General features: G+C 35.3%; 1 protein-coding gene across 3 annotated transcripts in view; it reads left to right on the top strand.

Annotated features, from left to right (window-relative positions):
• Jmjd1c (jumonji domain containing 1C) overlaps positions 1–18,031 on the top strand; it is a 184,676-nt gene that overhangs the window by 84,673 nt on the left and 81,972 nt on the right. For 2 of the 3 annotated variants that reach the window (XM_042696333.1, XM_042696332.1), the window contains exon 3: positions 17,583–17,696. The gene's annotated coding sequence lies outside the window, so the exon portion shown is untranslated. Of the gene's footprint in view, positions 1–13,132; positions 13,680–17,582; positions 17,697–18,031 lie in introns of those variants that run through there. The other variant, XM_042696331.1, reaches the window with a different exon arrangement.

Raw genomic sequence — 18,031 nt, 5'->3', positions numbered from 1 at the left:
TCAAAGCTCTTCCAGTTAGAAAAGTCTGAGATTTAATCTCTAAAGAGCAAAAATGCCATACTGGAAATGTGACTTAAGTGCTTTATACTTCCCTCCCTCCCTCCCTCTTTTCCCTCTTCTTCTCCCTCCCTCCTCCCCTGTCTCTGTCTCTGTCTCTGTCTCTCTCTCTCTCTCTCACAGACACACACACACACACACACACACACACACGTATAAAATTGGATTGAGTCAAAGTCCCACACTGAAAAATGTCTTGCTTTCCACTGTAAGCTATTTAATTTTTTTTTTTAGAAAGTAGATTATTTATTGAGCAAAGTGACACAACGACTGTTCTGTCAAGAGAATATCTTAAGTCATGAATTGGGGTTCTGTACCCTGAGAGATGTATTCACTTATTCCAGGTGTTCTTAACCAGGATTCATGGTTATCAGAATTACTTGGTTCCAAAAAGCCTCAAAATTAACCAGTCTTTCAAAAGGATTTTCAAAAAGATTTTCTGTACTCGGAATCTCTCAGTAAATATTAGAAAAATACATTATTTGAAGGTGGTGGAGATGATACTGAAATTTTTGAAATTATGGTACAAAATATGAAGTATTTTGTGTCTCTGGGACTGTCATAGCTTTTATCAGATTCTCAAGGGGTTCTTCCTATTCCTGTCCTTATTCCTAGTGACATTGTCATTAGCGCTTTCATTTACTTTTTCCAATCATCATTGCATTTCTTGACTTCATAAAATTTAAGAATCATATAAACCTTTTATTCTCAAACTTGATAGCATCAGAATTACCAATAACTTATTAAGGCACAGATTTCTGGACTCCGGCATCAAAGATTTTGAGGGGGGGAGGGAGAGAGAGATTGAGAGAGAGAGAGGTTGAGATAGAAAGAGAGAGAGAGAGAGAGAGCTGGGGGGAGGGAGAGAGAGTATGTGTTGATACTAGGGTTTCAATTCCGGGGCTGGATACTGTTACTCTTTCTTTCAAGGATAATGCTAGCACTTGAACCACAGTTGCACTCTGGCTTTTTGGTGATTAGTTGGAAAGTCTCATGGACTTTGCTTCCCAGGATTACAGGCATGATCCACTAGCACCTGGCCAATTTACACTAGTTAGTTCCTTATGTTGCTAATACCTTTAGACTGGGGGCTATTCTTTGAGAACCACTGTTTTATGCCTTAGTGAACACCACTATTCCTTCAGCGTCAAACTCTGGAAATGAAGGATTCCAGGATTCCTTAACAATTAATAATAGGTACATTTAAGTATAACAAAGCTCATTCTGGTGCTACTCTAAAATAGTAAGGTTTCCTCATGGGCAAATAAAATTCCATAGCATCTGTTTTGTATATATGCTGTTACTGGACTTGAGTCTCTGGGCCTGAGAGCTGTCCTTTAGCTTTTTTTGCTCAAGGCTAGTGCCCTATCACTTAATCCACAGATGTACTTCAGACTTAAACTTCAAACCACCATCCTCAGATCTCAAGTTTTCCCAGTAGTTCAGGATTATAGACATGAGCCACTAGCACTTGGTTTCACAAGCATTTTAAGTTTACCCTACTGACAAACTTTGTTCATGAACAATTGCTGCTCTGTGTTGCATTTTGCTTTACCTTTGGTCAGAGTAGAAAAATGCTTATTTCCTGCTTTAGCAAGAGGGCGGGAGAAGGGCTGTGGCAGCTGTAGTCCCAGGTACTTGACAAGGTGAGACAGGAGAAATAGTGAAGTCCAAGAGTTTAAGATCAGCCTGGACAACATAGAAAGATGCTATATAAATAAAAATAAATAAATGTGCTTATTTCCATGCTTTAAATGGTTTGATTTTTTTAATGGATTGAATTTTCTAAATTTTAATGTGCCAAAAAGAAAATACAATATAAAGTCAATACACAATGTAGTTTGACCTGAATGGGCAAGTAAAATGATCCTGTGAATTTCCTAAACCCAGAAAACAATTTCTATTAAAACATTAAAAAAAATTGATGGTCAATAGAAATGATGCTTCTAAATCTGGAGGAAAAAAAGCAACTATTACTAAAGCTTACTAGATCCAAAGCAATCCCAACGTTGTCATTTGTCCAGACTGCTTACTGGATATCTGTGTTTGAAAGCCAGGACCTTGTAATAAGTTTTCACTATCCATGAAGAGTCTTAGTTATCTTCCTTTTTCCTCTCCACAAAGCTTCTGTGCATCATTATTGGATCTTATCGCTTGCCCTTTTCAGTTACTTTTGGGATATAGTTGATTTATGGGGAAATGTCTTAGGTGAAATAGACAATGACCTGAGTTAAGTAAACCTTGGACTTTTAAACATGGTTAAAAGTAGTGTATAACATTTTAATTAGATTTATTGACATGAGATTCAATTTGTATGTTTTCTCAGGAACTTTTATTTTTTGGTCATGAGTCTTGAACTCTGGGCCTGGGCGCTGTCCCTGTGCTCTTCAGCTCAAGACTAGCGCTCTACCACTTGAGCCACAGTGCCACTTCTGACTTTGTGGAGGTTTATTAGAGATAAGAGTCTCTCATGGATTTTGCTCCCCAGGCTGGCTTTAACCCGTGATCCTCAAATCTCAGTCTCCTGAGTAGCTAGAATAACAGGCATGAGCTACTGGCGCACCTTGAACTTTTGTTGTTGTTGTTTTGTTTTGTTTTAGGTCCGGTCATGGGGCTTGAACTCGGCCTGGGCACTGTCCCTCAGCTCTTCAGCTCAAGGCTAGCACTCTAACACTTGCCACAGCACCACTTCCGGCTTTTTTTTCTGCTTATGTGGTGCTGAGGAATCGAACCCAGGGCCTCAAGCATGCAAGGCAAGCGCTCTACCACTGAGCCACCTTCCCAGCCCCCCGCCCCCTTTTTTTTTTGGTAATAGAGTTTTCTATTCTTCAATACCTTAGAAGGGGAAAGTAAAGGTAATTTAAATGAATTTCTATTGGCTTGTAATTTATAAGAAAGCACTTCAATACTGAAGACTTTAATATTATGTGAAATTCAGTTTGCCATTATAATCTTTTTACTTCATCAGTATTTTGATATTTCATGATTGTCAGAATATTGCCATAAATTATCAATACTTCAAAGTATATGATTAAAGCCTTGATAATTGTTTTACTGTATTTTTAGTTAAGGACACTGTGGAGAATAGGTGATCAATATCACATAAATGCACTTAGTTTTCAAGTGTAAATAGCTTCTGTATCATAGCATATAATACAAGACTTAATCCCTTTGTTTACAAATTCATTTTCTAGGCTGGGTGGGCCCTGGTAGCTCACTTCTGTAATCCTAGCCACTCAGGAGGCTGAGCACTGAGGATCAAAGTTCAAAGCCAGCTAGGGCAGGAAAATCCTTGAGACTCTTATATCTAGTTAACCACAAGCAAACTGGAAGTGATGCTGTGGCTCAAGTGGTAGAGTTCTTGCTTTGAGCTGAAGAGTTCAGAGATAGTACCCAGGTCCAGAGTTCAATCCCCACAACTGACCAAAACACAAAAAAATCATCTTCTAGATTGTTACTGAAAAGGAATTAAGTGAGACATAATTGTAGGGTGTTGTTGACTGTACTGCAGAAGAAACAGATGTTTGCCAGATGGAAATGAACAAAACCAGTAAATAAATTAAATGTCTTGAGTTTCTAGAGTTATGAACAATAAAACGATTAGGAAATTTTGGAAAATATAAATATTAGTTTTAGACCGAGAAAGACCATGAACTCAGTCATATGCAAGCATAATAACTCTACTCTGAGGATATTATACTTGACATGAATCAGGACAGCTAATTTTAGTTTAGCTTCAGTTTTTTCTATGATTTTATGATTATTATCCTTTCAACAAATGCTTTGTTTTTGTTTTGGTCGGTTGTGGGACTTGAACTCAGGGATAGCGCCTGGTGCTCTTCAGCTCAAGGTGAGCACTTTACCACTTGAGCCGCAGCGCCACTTCTTATTTGTTTTTATTTTGGGTTCATTTAATTGTGTAATTTTTTTATCCCTACAAAATTACACTTGATTTTTCATCATTGTGATAAAAAAATATGTGGATTACCAAGACCCCATGTACTTTTGTTAAGTGAAACAGTCTACTTGGTTATTGTAATCTATTTTTAATTGGAAATGTTACTTTTTACATTCAATTCTGCTACCTTATGTGAATAATATGTAAACATTGAATAATACTTTTTTGTTCACATATATATATATATATATATATGCAAAAGAAGTATGTATGAAAATTTTGGTTTGTGTTTATATTTTACTTTAATCATTCTCTACTAAAACTAGAAATGGGATCTTTTTTTTTTTTGGTCGGTCGTGGGGCTTGAACTCTGGGTTTGGGCGCTATTCCTGTGCTCTTCAGCTCAAGGCGAGAGCTCTGCTGCTTGAGCCACAGCACCACTTCCGGTTTTCTAATAGTTTATTGGAGATGAGTCTCACAGACTTTCTGCCAGGGCTGGCCTTGAACCGCAATCCTCAGATCTCAGCCTCCTGAGTAGCTAGGATTACAGGAATGAGCCACCTCACCCTGCTTAGAAATGGGATCTTTTAGTACAGGCTTTACAAGTTTTTATACAGATTATTTATTACAGACCGCTTACTACTTCAAAAGTATATGTGCTTTGGCTTGAGGACTAGGTTATTAAATTTTTGTTAATTTTTTGTGATGAGCTAGAATTTATCTTCTTGGAAATAATATAAGGATTGTTTTCTGTATGATGTAACCATCAAAATAATGGTTCATAGTTGATTTTGTGTGTGTGTCTGCCCTACTGGTGTTGAACTCAGTCTGGGTTTTGTCTGTTAGCTTCTTCTGCTTAAGGCTGGTGCTATTCCATTTGAGCTGCACTTCTATTTCAGGCCTTCTGGTAGTTAATTGGAGATAAGTATCTCATGATCTTTCCTGCTTGATTGGCTTCAACCCTTGTTCCACATATTTCAGTTTCCTGAGTAGCTAGGATTAACAGTTGTGAGCCCCTGGTGCCTAGATCATATAATTTTTTTTCATGACAAATAACAGTAACAAAAATTAAATGTTTTCTTTTCCCTCTACCTTCATAGTATTTCATCTTTTTCAGTATTTTTTAAAAAATTTCTTTACCCTATTTTTCTTCTGAAAGTCATAGTACTATTAGTATAGTATAAATTCATAATGCCACTTTCTTTCCTCTGTACTTTATTATGACTTAGCAATTTCTTCTACATAAGTTTCATTTTCCTCCAATTAAAGTTCAGAGTGTAAAAAAATAAGGTTCAAAGTTTACAGTTTTATACAGCAAACAGCAAAACACTTTGCTTTCTGCCATCATACACCAGCAAGCATGAAAAACAAATTCTTTTTTTAAAAATATTTTTATTTTATTTATTTATTTACTTATTTATTTTTTATTGTGACAATACCGTACAGAGGAGTTACAATTACATGGACCAGATAATGAGTACATTTCTTATCAAGCATTGTTGCCTCCTCTTTGTTTCCCCTTCCCATACTCCCTCCTCCCCCCATCCAATCCTCCCACCACCACCACCAAAGTTGTAAAGTTTGTTTTTCGACATAACAACTTGTACATCTCATTGTTGCAATGGGTCCACCTGTATCCCTAGTTAAACGATTTATTTTTTCCCTTCCCCTCCACAAATTATACAAACATCAAATACAGTGAAAGCTTGGGTTATACTGTGGGGGAGGGGCATACACAGCAACATAGAAATCATCTTATAAATATGTTAGAAACAATTGCATGAAAGGAAAAAAAAACAAAAAAAAACATTTGAATACTTATCTTGGGGTTCATTCCCCTAACAGATCACTTTATCTGACCTTTTCTGCTTGACTCAGACATATACTAGTTATTGCAAATAAGGGAAACCATGGGACCTAGATTTCTTTGGGCCTGGCTTACTTCACTTAATATAATTTTTTCCAAGTCTTTCAATTTCCTCACAAATGGGGGCAATGTCATTCTTTCTGATGGAGGCATAGAATTCCATTGTGTATATATACCACATTTTCTTGATCCATTCATCTATTTAGGGGCATCTGGCTTGGTTCCATATCTTAGCTATGGTAAATAATGCTGCAATAAACATAATTGTGCTGGTAGCTTTAGTATGGTCTTGTTTGTGATCATTTGGGTAAATGCCCAAAAGTGAGATTGCTGGGTCATAGGGGAGCTCTATGTGGAGTCTTTTGAGGAACCTCCATACTGCTTTCAAAAGTGGCTGAACAAGTTTACACTCCCACCAACAATGCAGTAAGGCTTCCTTCTGTCCACATCCCCTCCAGCATCTGTTGTTGTTAGAGTTCTTGATTTTTGCCATTCTAACTGGGGTGAGGTGGAATCTCAATGTTGTTTTGATTTGCATTTCTTTTATGACTAAGGAGGTTGAGCATTTCTTCATGTATGTATTGGCCATCCTTCTTTCCTCTTGAGAGAAGTTTCTCTTTAAGTCTTTATCCCACTTATTTATTGGGCAGTTGTTTCTTTGAAGATTTCTTGTTGGGGGATTTAATTTTTTAAGTTCCAGGTATATTTTAGATAAGAGACCCTTGTCTGTTGTATGGCTAGTGAAGATCTTCTCCCAATCTGTTGGCTTTCTGTTGATCTTGCTAGCTATGTCCTTTGCCATGCAGAAGCTCTGAAGTTTCATGCAATCCCATTTGTCCAACCTTTCTTTGATTTGTTGTGTTTCTGGATCTCTATTAAGAAAATTTCAGCTTGTGCCAAGGAGACCTAGGGTTTCTCCTATTCCATCCTGTAATGTTTTCAGAGTGTCTGCTTTGACTCTTAGGTCTTTGATCCATTTGGAGTTGATTCTGGTGCAGGGTGATATATAAGGATCTAGCTTTACTTTTCTACAAATAGTTAACCATTTGGTTAACTACTTGAAATTCTTTAATACCATTTTTCAGTGTAAAAATTCCTTAGCTATGAACTTTAGTTCCTGGTCTCAAGACTTCCATAAACAAAGCTCCTCCTCTGCCTCCTCTTCCCCCCTAAATTTTTGTGTTCAAGGCGAATGCTCTATCACTTGATGTATAACTCCACTTCTGCTTTTTTGTTGTTGTTGTTAATTGGAAATAAGTGTCTTTGGAGTTTTTCTTTTATTAGGACTTTATAAATTATCATGCAGTTGAATTCATTGGAGCATTGAAATATTTTTTGTTATATAAAACATTCCCTGTAGTCTGTCTCTCTGTCTCTGTCTCTGTCTCTCATAGTTCATTTGTAGATTTTTTTTATTTTTTGTCCTGGGGCTTGAACTCTGGGCCTAGGCGCTGTCCTTGTGCTCTTCGACTCAAGGCAAGCACTCTACCGCATCAGCCATAGCACCACTTCCTTATAGTTCATTTGTTTGAGAACCTCCTTGATTAGTTTTGCTTGTTTTTCTGTATAAGCATTAAAATTGATTTGTTAAAAGCTGGATACTAGTGACTTATGCTTGTAATCCTATCTACATAGACTGTGAGATTCTTACCTTCAATAAACTGCCCAGAAAACCAGAAATGAAGGTGTAACTCAAGTGGTAGCCTTGAGCAAAAGAAGCACAGAGACAGTGCCAGGCCCTGAGTTGAAGCCCCAGACTGGCACATACATAAACGAAAATTGATTTGTTTAGTTCTAAATCTTACTCTTTTTTGGGGGGGTGAGGCACAAAGCTCAGATGTGGGGCTTGAACTCTGGGACTGGGCGCTGTCCATTACTCTTCATTCAAGGCTAGTGCTCTACCACAGCCACAGTACCACTTCCGGCCTTTTCTGTTTATGTGGTGCTGAGGAATCGAACCCAGGGCCTCAAATGTTTGTTATATGTGAATAAATGAAACAAATTACTAAATATGATCAGTGTATTAATGAATTTTGTGATAACTACTTCTTAAGCAAACTTCCTCTAGTCATTCTGAAAAAAAACCCGAATAACTTGGCAAAGTAGTTTGTGTATCTAATTCTAGTCAAATTTTGCAACAGGATATAAGTTTGCCTATGTCCTGGTAATAATAGTATGAAGTACGGGTTAGAAGAAACTGAAAAGGCAGATCTGAAGTATAGCTAGGATAAATATCTAGTCAATTTTTTTGTAGGAAGAAATACAACCTGCAAAGTTATGAAAAAAGAAAAGCAGGTAAACTCTCAATATTAGAAGAAAGGAGGACTGATCAAGGTAATTCTAAACCTCAAGTCATGGATATAACAAACTCATAGAACAAAAAAACAATGAAAGAAAAGACAGAATTCTGCCATTGTGTTACTGAAAGTGTAGAGAATGGTCTCTGAAGTTTTGTTTTTGCTGGTCATAGGGCTTGAACTCTGGGTCTGGATGCTTTCCCAGAGCTCTTCATTCAGCTCAAGGTGAGCACTCTATCACTTGAGCCACTTCTGGTTTTCTGGTTGTTTATTGGAAATAAAGAGTCTCATGGACTTTCCTTCCTGGGCTGGCTTTGAGCCACAAGACTAGATCTCAGCCTCCTAGTAGCTAGGATTACAGGTGTGAGTCACAGGCGCCCAGCGGTTTCTGAAGTTTTTAACCATGGTTTTAGAATCCTCAGAAGTGCTTTTTCTTAAGTATAAGTCATTAAAATCTTGGCAGAGTTACAGAGTGGACATTTATATTGGCATTTTTCTGGTGACTAAGTAATTATAAAGAATATATATATATATTAAAAGGAGTTGGGTGCCAGTGGCTTACACCTGTCATCTTAGCTACTCAGGAGACTGAGATCTGAGGATCATGTTTCAGAGCTAGCCCATGCAGGAACATCTATGAGACTCTTCAGTTGACTGCCAAAAAAGCAGAACTAGAGCTGTGGCTCAAGTGATAGAGCCTTAGCCTTGAGCAAAAAAGCTCAGGGAAAGCACCTAGGTCCTGAGTTCAAGCCCCAGGACCAGCACTAAAAAAGGATTATTAAATGATTCTCCATTATCTAATTTCCAACAAGTTTGTAATTTTCTGTGTATTTGTATGATTCTGTTAATGTATGTTTCCTTCTTAAGGAAAGCTGTGCTAGTCTAGGAATTTGTTTTTCTTCAATATTATAATAATTATCCTAATTACTCAGAGCCAAACACATAGCAAAACATTCTATATATACTGGTTGAATGATTATGCTACATGATGGAGTAGTTTCTTAGAAGGGATTAAAGTGAAGGTCTAAAAATATTTGTAGAACTTAAGTGCTACACAGCTTTTACAATAGATGGAAGATCTCAAGATTTGTAATTTTATTAATGTGAAAAGCTAATCCTTTGGATGCTACCATGATACAGGAATTTTATGTTCAATTATGCATTTTAAAGCTTTTATAAGGAAAATATAGTGTATTTTTTTTCAGAATATAGTTAGCCTACATGTAAGGGCATATCAAACTTTGATACTGTCACTATTATTGTTCATCTTTTCATAACCATTGATATATATTTAAAATAACATCACTGCAAAGTATAATTAATATCAGGTCATAGAATAAGCTTTTTCATGAGGTCTTATGTTTGCTTCCTAGCACCACAAAAAATGAAATGAGGTTTAAGTCTTTATACTTGTAAGAATCCTTTGTTCAGGTTTCCATATATTAAGGTGAGAGATTTATATCCCAAGATAAATGTATCCAAAATGCCCTTTTAACTCTCAGTTGTACATATACAGTTCTCACATTATTGGAAAGAACAGATTTTCTTTCCCAAACCCCAGATAGAGCTGCCTTCCCTTTGGCCTCTGTTCTTTCTCACCTCTGTTGATTTATTCAGCTTGTAACCTAGAAACAAGCTAAAAAGGAAGGAAGTCGCAATGAGTATTTCTGGGCAGTAACTAGAGTAACTTCCTCTTCCTCTAGCCTGTTTTAAAAGCCAGAAAAGGGCCGTATCCCTCACCTCCCAAGAAAAAAATAAAAAGAAATGTTCTGTGACATTTTGTTTTCCTTTCTTTCTCCAGTAAGAGAGAGAAGCCATAAGAACAATGAAAGGATTTAATTTTAATTTTCTCTGTCTGAACATTGGATCTTCCAGCACTAATAAGTTGTGAGACCAAGAGAGAATTAAAGATAATTTGTGTAAAACATAAAAATGTATGTTTAATGCTGAACTTTCTATATCATTACTTCACTATATATATATATATATATATATATATATTTTTTTTTTTTTTTTTTTCCTTAAATACTAGTACCTGGGCTTAACCTCAAAGCTTCAAGGTTTTGCTTTTAAGTTTTTTCTTCAGGTCTGGCATTACCACTTGAGCTGAACTTCCAGTTTAACTTTTGTGATGATCAATTGGAGGTAGAGTCTCTTGGAGCCTTTCCTCTATGATTTCAGCCTCCTATGTAGTTAGGATGAAAGATGTGAGCCAACAGTGCCTGGATTGCTTGACTCTTTTTGTTTGTTAGAAATTTATCAGACTTATGACCAAATTCACATTAATGTATTTACAAAAATATTAAACCCAATTTAAATAGTCAAAAGCTACTCATTGAGATGGCTCAAGCCTATAATCCTAGCTACTCAGACTGCTGAGATCTGTAGGATCAAGGTTCACAGCCAGCTTATGCAGAAAAATCTAAGATATTCCAACTCCAAAAGTTGGGCAGAGGCATGGCTCCAGTATTAGTGGAGCAAGCAAGCAAATGAAGCAAGCTCAGTCATAATATATGACAGTTGTGGTATCTAGATTGTTAAGTGCTATTTTATGCTATTTGATTTTGTTGGAGGACTGATAGTACTTTAGAGGCAATGATAGCTATTTTAAGTTTGTCTCTGTAAAATCAAAACTCAATTTTATCCTATAATAAGGTGACTCTCGTAAGTTTGTACAGTAAATTATGGAAATGTAGTATAAAATGTTCTTGAAAAGTGATTCTTACATTAAGCGGTATCTAGCATTTGTTTCCATTGCTGTTGTGGCTTGCTGATTTTTTTGGTAATTTATATGACAGTGAGATATTTTTATTTCCATATATGTTCTTATTCTCTTAAGTAATTAATTTTGAATGAATAACTAGGGTATGTGTGATTTCCGAGTATTAGTAAAATACTTTATACTTAAGTTAACCTTACTACCTTATGTATGTAACTGTAACTCCCCTGTACATCACCTTGACAATAAAATTAAATGAAAAAAAAAAGAAAACAGAATCATGAAACTCATTAAAATTGTTTCAAAATGGGAAAGAAATAAATAGAATACATGCATGTATGGAAATACCTAAATGTAATGCTTTGCATAATTAATGCATGTTAATAAAAGTAGTATATAACAAAAAATACTATATAATAAAGACTTGTTTAAACTAAAAAAGGTATTTTTGTGTAGAATACAATGTTGTATTTACCACCAACCATGATGTATAATAGATATATTTTACTAATATATTTTACTAATCATTGCCTATCTGTTTTTATCCTTAGGATAAGTCTAAGGCTATCATTATACTAAATGGAAACATCTTATTTTCATAGGTGGTCTGATACCAGCTATTAATTATTATTGAAATGAAAGCCCATATTCTTATAAATAGTAAAATTTAGATTTATGTAAATTAAAATATAATTACATGAAGACAAATTAACAATGAAATTCTATTCACATATACTATTTAAAGTAGGTGAACTAAGCTGGGCCCTGATGGCTCACGCCTGTAACCCTAACTACTCAAGAGGCTAAGAGCTGAGGATCATGGTTCAAAGCCAGCCCGGGCAGGAAAGACCGTGAGATTCGTATCTCCCATAAACCACCAGAAAACCAGAAGTTGTGCTGTAGTTCAAGTGGTAGAGCACTCGCCTTGATCTGAAGAGCTGAGGGACAGTGCCCAAGCCCAGAGTTCAAGCCCCACAACCAACAACAAAAAAAAAAAAGTAGGTGAACTATTTTATACTTGAAAGTATATTTTCAAAGCTTTATTGCATACATACTTTTCTTCATATTCCTTAAACAGAACAAAACATTTCAGTTAAATCTTAACACTGAAGCATGGTTTATTTAGCAGCTAACTAACATGTTACTGAATGTTGTAAAGATCCATCAAGCTTCAGGACCAGCTAATCCCCCCCACCCCCCAAAAAAGAGAAAGCAGTTGTATCAACAAATTAGTAGATACAACTGGATGTTTAGGATACACTCACAAATAATAGTTTTTATCTCTGGTCTTTGTTGAGTAGCTAATATTAACTTTGTGCTATTATATGAATACTATAATATGAGGAAATGCCTTTAGAGTATCCCTGTCCAGTAGAAATAAAAAGTGAGCCACATGTAATTAAAAAGTTTCAGGATTTACATTAAAAGAGCAAAGATTTTATTTAATCAGTATATCCAAATATTGTTTCAAGATGTAATCATCATAGAATTTTGAGATATCTTTTTAGTGTGTATTTTATATGTACAGCAAACATCTCACTTTAGATTACATTTCAGATGCTCAGTGGTCATATATGGTCTTTCACTTCCATATCAAACAGTGCAATTCCAGAATCTAGATACACCTTAATAGACATCAGAAAAATGTTTTATGCTTTTAGGTTACAAATTTTTATCTATGAACTGTAAAAATTATTTACAAAAAATGCAGATGTTTTAGACATATTTTTAAATATTTTAAAAATATGTCTGAATACATATTACAGGGTTTTCTCTTTTTGGATAAAGTTGCCTGGTAAGGCTGTTTTTCACTTGATTTTTTGCTTAAACTGATAACACCAAAATTTAGAAGTGATTTTCTTCTGAGTGTTTTTATATTTTTAAAACTAAAAAATGCTCTGCTTGAAAACACACTGAAAGCATTTCTTAAGATTTAAAGCTGTGCTTTATTTTTGCCAACTGGACATACTTAGGTTTTTTTTTTTTTTTCTACTTCACTTTCTCACCTTGGTAAATCTGGAGAGCAAAAACTTGTGTTTGCATTTGCTTTATGAAGGAGACAGTAAACTTGAGCTCTCAGTCTAGCCACTAGCCTGCCTTTGTCTGTTGTTGAAATTATGAGCCAGTCTCTATGGCCGCAGCCAAATGAGTAATCACCAGTAATGTGACTCGTGCTGGAAGTGACTCCATCAGCACCTGTGACGGGGGATTAGTTACAGTTTACAGAGCACCGCCTCTTCCCTTCTCTCTGTGCGCCTTGAGCCAAGTATTCGTTCTCATTTGGGTGTCTGCTCTGTTGGAAGCTACTGCAGTGTGTTTCCACGCAGACGGAGTACAGTGGGAAAGGCTTTCTCTAGCTAATGGATGGCTGTTCTCTTTATTTGGAGTATCTTACTGGTTATGTAAGCGACCTCGGGAGAAATTATCCTGACCTAGATCGGAGTATGCGGTAGTGCTTCAGCTGCAGGATTTCTTAGTCGTTAACACCACAGTGCTGATGACAAAGAGCGAGTTGTAATCCTCATCACTGCCAGGGCTGAGCCGGAGCAGACAGAAAATCGTCATTTGCTGGTCGGAAGACTTGTTAGGTTACAGCTCCTGCTTGGTTTTGTGGTCTTGGCTTTTCTTCCTATACAATGACGCTGCTGCAAGTGAGCTCTGAAGTGCTTGGTTTAAAAGCCATTTGCCTGTGATTTTTGAAGACTAAAGAAGTATTCACGATAGATTAAAAAATATATACTACTTAACTGCAAAATGAAATGTCAGCTATACTTACTGACCTTTAAAGCCTTGGCTTGGATTTCAGAAATTTAAAGATACTTGAAAATTCTCAAGAACAAAGTACGGTTTGTATTTTTCTGCTTCCTTTTTCTTTTGTCTTAATTTACATTGGGTTTTGGTTCTCAGCCTTAGGAATTGAGGTCACTGCCTTTTATATTCTAGTTCTGGCTTCAGTGTTTTTAGTTTTAAGATCTTAAAAACTGGTTAGAAAGAGGTTAACTGTGTTTATAACTGCAGTAGCTCTAAAAAGATTAATTTAAAACTGGGTTTAAAAAAGTAAAACAGAAGTATTTCAAATTAATATTTCAAGGGAAGTAAGGATATTTGTTTTCTGAGGGCCTTTTTTTGGTAGTGTATTCTCTTCCCAACCCCCAACTTGTTTTCTAACTATCATGTTTTTCAGCAGACCTACTTGGGTGGGAATCTGGACTTTGTTCTTTGAAGTAGCTTCGGTCTTTTTTGTTGTTGTTGTTGGTTGTCTAAACCTCCACTTATAAAATAGGGCCTAGATTGCCTTAAGCTTTACAATTTAACTTTTGTTGAGATTTCTATCCATATTTTTGTAGGTAATGAGCCTGTTTTTTTTTTTTAACTTGGAAAAGGAATTGTTAATGTTAACCAGAGATTGTTAGAGACTCAGACAGCAGATATAAACTCCATGAATTTGCTGTTAAATGTTAGATGGTGAGTCTTAACATGGTTTGTTTGAGCAGCTGAGTTGTGTTTGAAAGCCGTAGCTGATTTATCTAAAAAATGTTTTTCGGGGAGGGCTCATCTGTTCGCCTCTTCCTCATGTGAATGGAATGTGGTGCAGCAAGGAGCCCCAAACAGGATACAGTTGGTCCAAGCATTCTTCTATAGTGTGGTAGGCCCTACTGGAAATATAGGCTTTCAACTATATTTATTCTGGCTTTCGACTAATTAAAAGTACTGTTAACACTGACAAGTGACCTTAAGAGAACTTTAATCTGATAAGGTATTTTGTTTCAACTAAATACTCTATTTTAAGTTAGTTATTTTCATGGATTTTTTTTAGAGACTGAAGTCTTTTGTAATTAGGGCCTTATTCTACAGTGACTTTTCTTTAGATGGTAGTTCTTTGCTTCCCCTTAGGCTGTGGAAGTTTCTCACAGAATATCTTTCGTCTTGAATTAGTAATGCATGAGTTCTAGTTCCTTTACATTCCAGTGCATCTACAGCCATGAAATACTAACTTCAGATTCATCATAAAAAATATACATTGTTGATTTGCCACTTAAAGAAATTGGTGTATCTTACTTATCTTTTTGTGTTTCTCTTTATTTTTTTAATAAAGTAGAATCAGTCACACTCATTCATGTTTGATCACTTAATATATGAAAATATTTATTTAGCAAGCATTATGAAAGTATTTATTGATATTTGATAGGAGTTTACTTGTATTTAAATATACATTTTATTATTTTCAATTTGTGGCTTTTTCTATTTAAGAAATGTAATATAGTTTTTGCCCTATTTTATATCAGAAATAGATCATTGTTCTTCTTAATGTTACTCAAATTTAATTATTGTAAACACTATTTTTACATTTTCAGTTACCAAGTTTTTAAATGGCTTTTAACTATACCTTAAAACTTGGGAAATTTTCATTTCAACCTGGAAGTTAAACTTTTTTCCCTAATAACTAACAGTTAAGATTTTAAGATTTTTGTTTTAAGTTGGCATTTACCACTAAAACCTTGAGAAAGGCTTGTGAAAGATTATTGAGAAGAATGTTTTCCATATTATAAAAAGATTAGATCCCATACAAAACACAACTCACACCTGTTTTGTTTGCCTAAGAAAGAGACACACATAAGACTGGTGTGGTTTACTTCTATGTCAAATCCTACTAAGTTGATTTGTATCTTTAGCAATTTATATAATGCCTTTTGTGGATCGTTTCTGTTAGCCTTTATTAGTTGACCTAACATGATACTGTTTGAAAAGAAATAGAACATTAATGTTCATATATTAGAAGTCTTCATGAGAAGATGCTGTTTTCTAGTTTACTAAAAACTCAAACTGACAGGTATAAACATGGAAACAATTTTTCATAGTAAAGATGAACTAAATTAATCTCTCTAAAGATAACCTACGTATTTCTTGTCAATAGATTCCATAATGGCAGACATTTTTTAAGTAAAAATAAGTAATCTTGTTTTTTTAAACTTTGTCACTTAAGGGAAATAATAGAATTTACGAAATCATAACTTAGTAATCTACTTCTAGCAAGTAGGAAATACTAGAATGACGCTGTAGTAGGAGATGCTTAAATAAGGAGATACTTAAGGTGGTAAGTTTCTACTTTAAAGATGTAGTTTCTCACCCAAATAAAATATTTCTCTTAAAAGGTAAGCACAAAATGTTATTATATTTACATTTTCTGATTGTAAATACTGAAAATAAGTAAATAATATCAGAGCTATTGTTTGGGGTTCTTTTTGTGGGGGAGGGTAAGAGAGTTTGCCAGGGTTGAACCCAGAGCTTTGTTTATACTACTTTTAAGTACATACTCTTACCACTGATTTATATTACGCTGTGAAAATATTTCCCCCAATAAAAGAGATGTTGTTATTTATAAATTCAATGTATGGTATAGAACAAAGGCATGTTTAAAATATTTGTTTTTTTTTCCCTCATGTGTTTTTACCTAGTCAGAGCAGTTACAGAATGATAGTGAGTCAACTTACTTACAGAAATTAACTTCTTTTAAGCCATTTTTGAACTAAAAGACCTTGAAGTTTCCCCAGAGTATGTTTACTACTTGTGATTAACAAGATGTTATATTTTTTTAAGACATAATTTGAGAAGAGGCAAACACAATGGCTTTGGAACCTCTGGGAATTTTTATTGACTATGTTAATTAAAAGCTGTTTGGTGTTCAAATGATCATCCACATTGCCTTCTAGTAAGGAAGATTTCTTTTGTGACATAAGCAATTTAGAAGTTACATTGGTTTTTCAATTTTTGACTATTAAAACTACTTTTTCATAAGATGATGAAATTGTTTTTATTGTCAAGTTTTACAACAGTCCCATGGATATAAGCTCATTAGTTTTTACTAAAGCCTCATCTACTAAGAGATGGTGTGTTGTAATAGCCATTAAAACAATAGTTATTTGGTATTATTATCCTTCATCTACCTCTTCTCACTTTTTTTTTTGGGGGTCCGGTCATGGGGCCTGAACTCTGGGCTTGGGCGCTGTCCCTCAGCTCTTCAGCTCAAGGCTAGCGCTCTACCACTTGAGCCACAGCGCCACTTCCGGCTTTTTTCTTTTTGCTTATGTGGTGCTGAGGAATCGAACCCAGGGCCTCAGGCATGCAAGGCAAGCGCTCTACCACTGAGCCACCTTCCTAGCCCCTACCTCTTCTCACTCTTGAAGATATATGACCTTAGATTTATACTTGTTAAGTACTAGAGATTTAGAGATATTTTGCTGCTAGGTATAGTACTTAGTGATCTCTTCTTATTTTTTTCTATGCTACTCTTACTGACTTTTATTCATGCTTGGGCAAGGGTAGGGGTGAAGTTAAAAGACCATATACTTCCTGTGGAACTAAAACTGGGCTTAATGTGGATGATCTAGCAAGAGATTAAAATTGAAATCATACTCTTTAGAAGTGATAATAGTTTAAAATGAAATGAGTAAATACTCATTTTCAGAAATTGTTTCTTCTTTTGAATATTAATCAAAAAACTTACATAAACATTTGCTTTCTTCCCCAAAATAAAAAACTAGGGCTTAATTGGATACACGCACACACTCACACTCTTTATCATTTCATTTTAATACAAAGTATCCCATTGTATGGGCAAACAAATTGCTTTATATATTTGTGGTAGTTGACACTAATGCATAGTATTTATGTACACCCCCTGCATACCACATTTAGGAAACACATTCTAGAAAATAACCACCCGAAAATTTCTTTTCTTGACAGACTTTCAAGCCACTGGTTGAGAAAAGTAAACCCAGATCAATCACTGCAGTAGAATTCCTTATAGATAAACAACTGGATTTTTTAACTGAGGATAGTGCCTTTCAGCCCTACCAGGTAAGAAATTTTGGATAACTTTTAAAAGCTAATTAAGACACTGTTTGAGCTAACGCCTTCAGGTGTTCAGAAAATTAATCTGTACATTTGTGTGGGCTGTATGTGTGTGCATGTATGTGTATGTGGGTATTGGGGTTTGAACTCCTAAGGCTTCCTGCTTGCTAGGCAGGTGCTCCAGCACACGCTACATCCACAGCTTAATCCAGCCAATTTTTATCACACATAAATGATTCTCTTATTTCTTGAAATATGTACTGAAATCCTATGGTAAACCAGGAATTTCTGTCTTTAGTTAGGATTATAGAAGTAAACAGAGTACCCATGAAATTCTAAAT

This window comes from Dipodomys spectabilis, unplaced genomic scaffold (assembly GCF_019054845.1).
Source record: "Dipodomys spectabilis isolate Male_0828 unplaced genomic scaffold, ASM1905484v1 ptg000207l, whole genome shotgun sequence".
In the NCBI taxonomy this organism is placed as follows: domain Eukaryota; kingdom Metazoa; phylum Chordata; class Mammalia; order Rodentia; family Heteromyidae; genus Dipodomys; species Dipodomys spectabilis.
The sequence above is the reverse complement of the archived record's forward strand: the minus strand, read 5'-3'. Positions and strand labels throughout refer to the sequence as shown.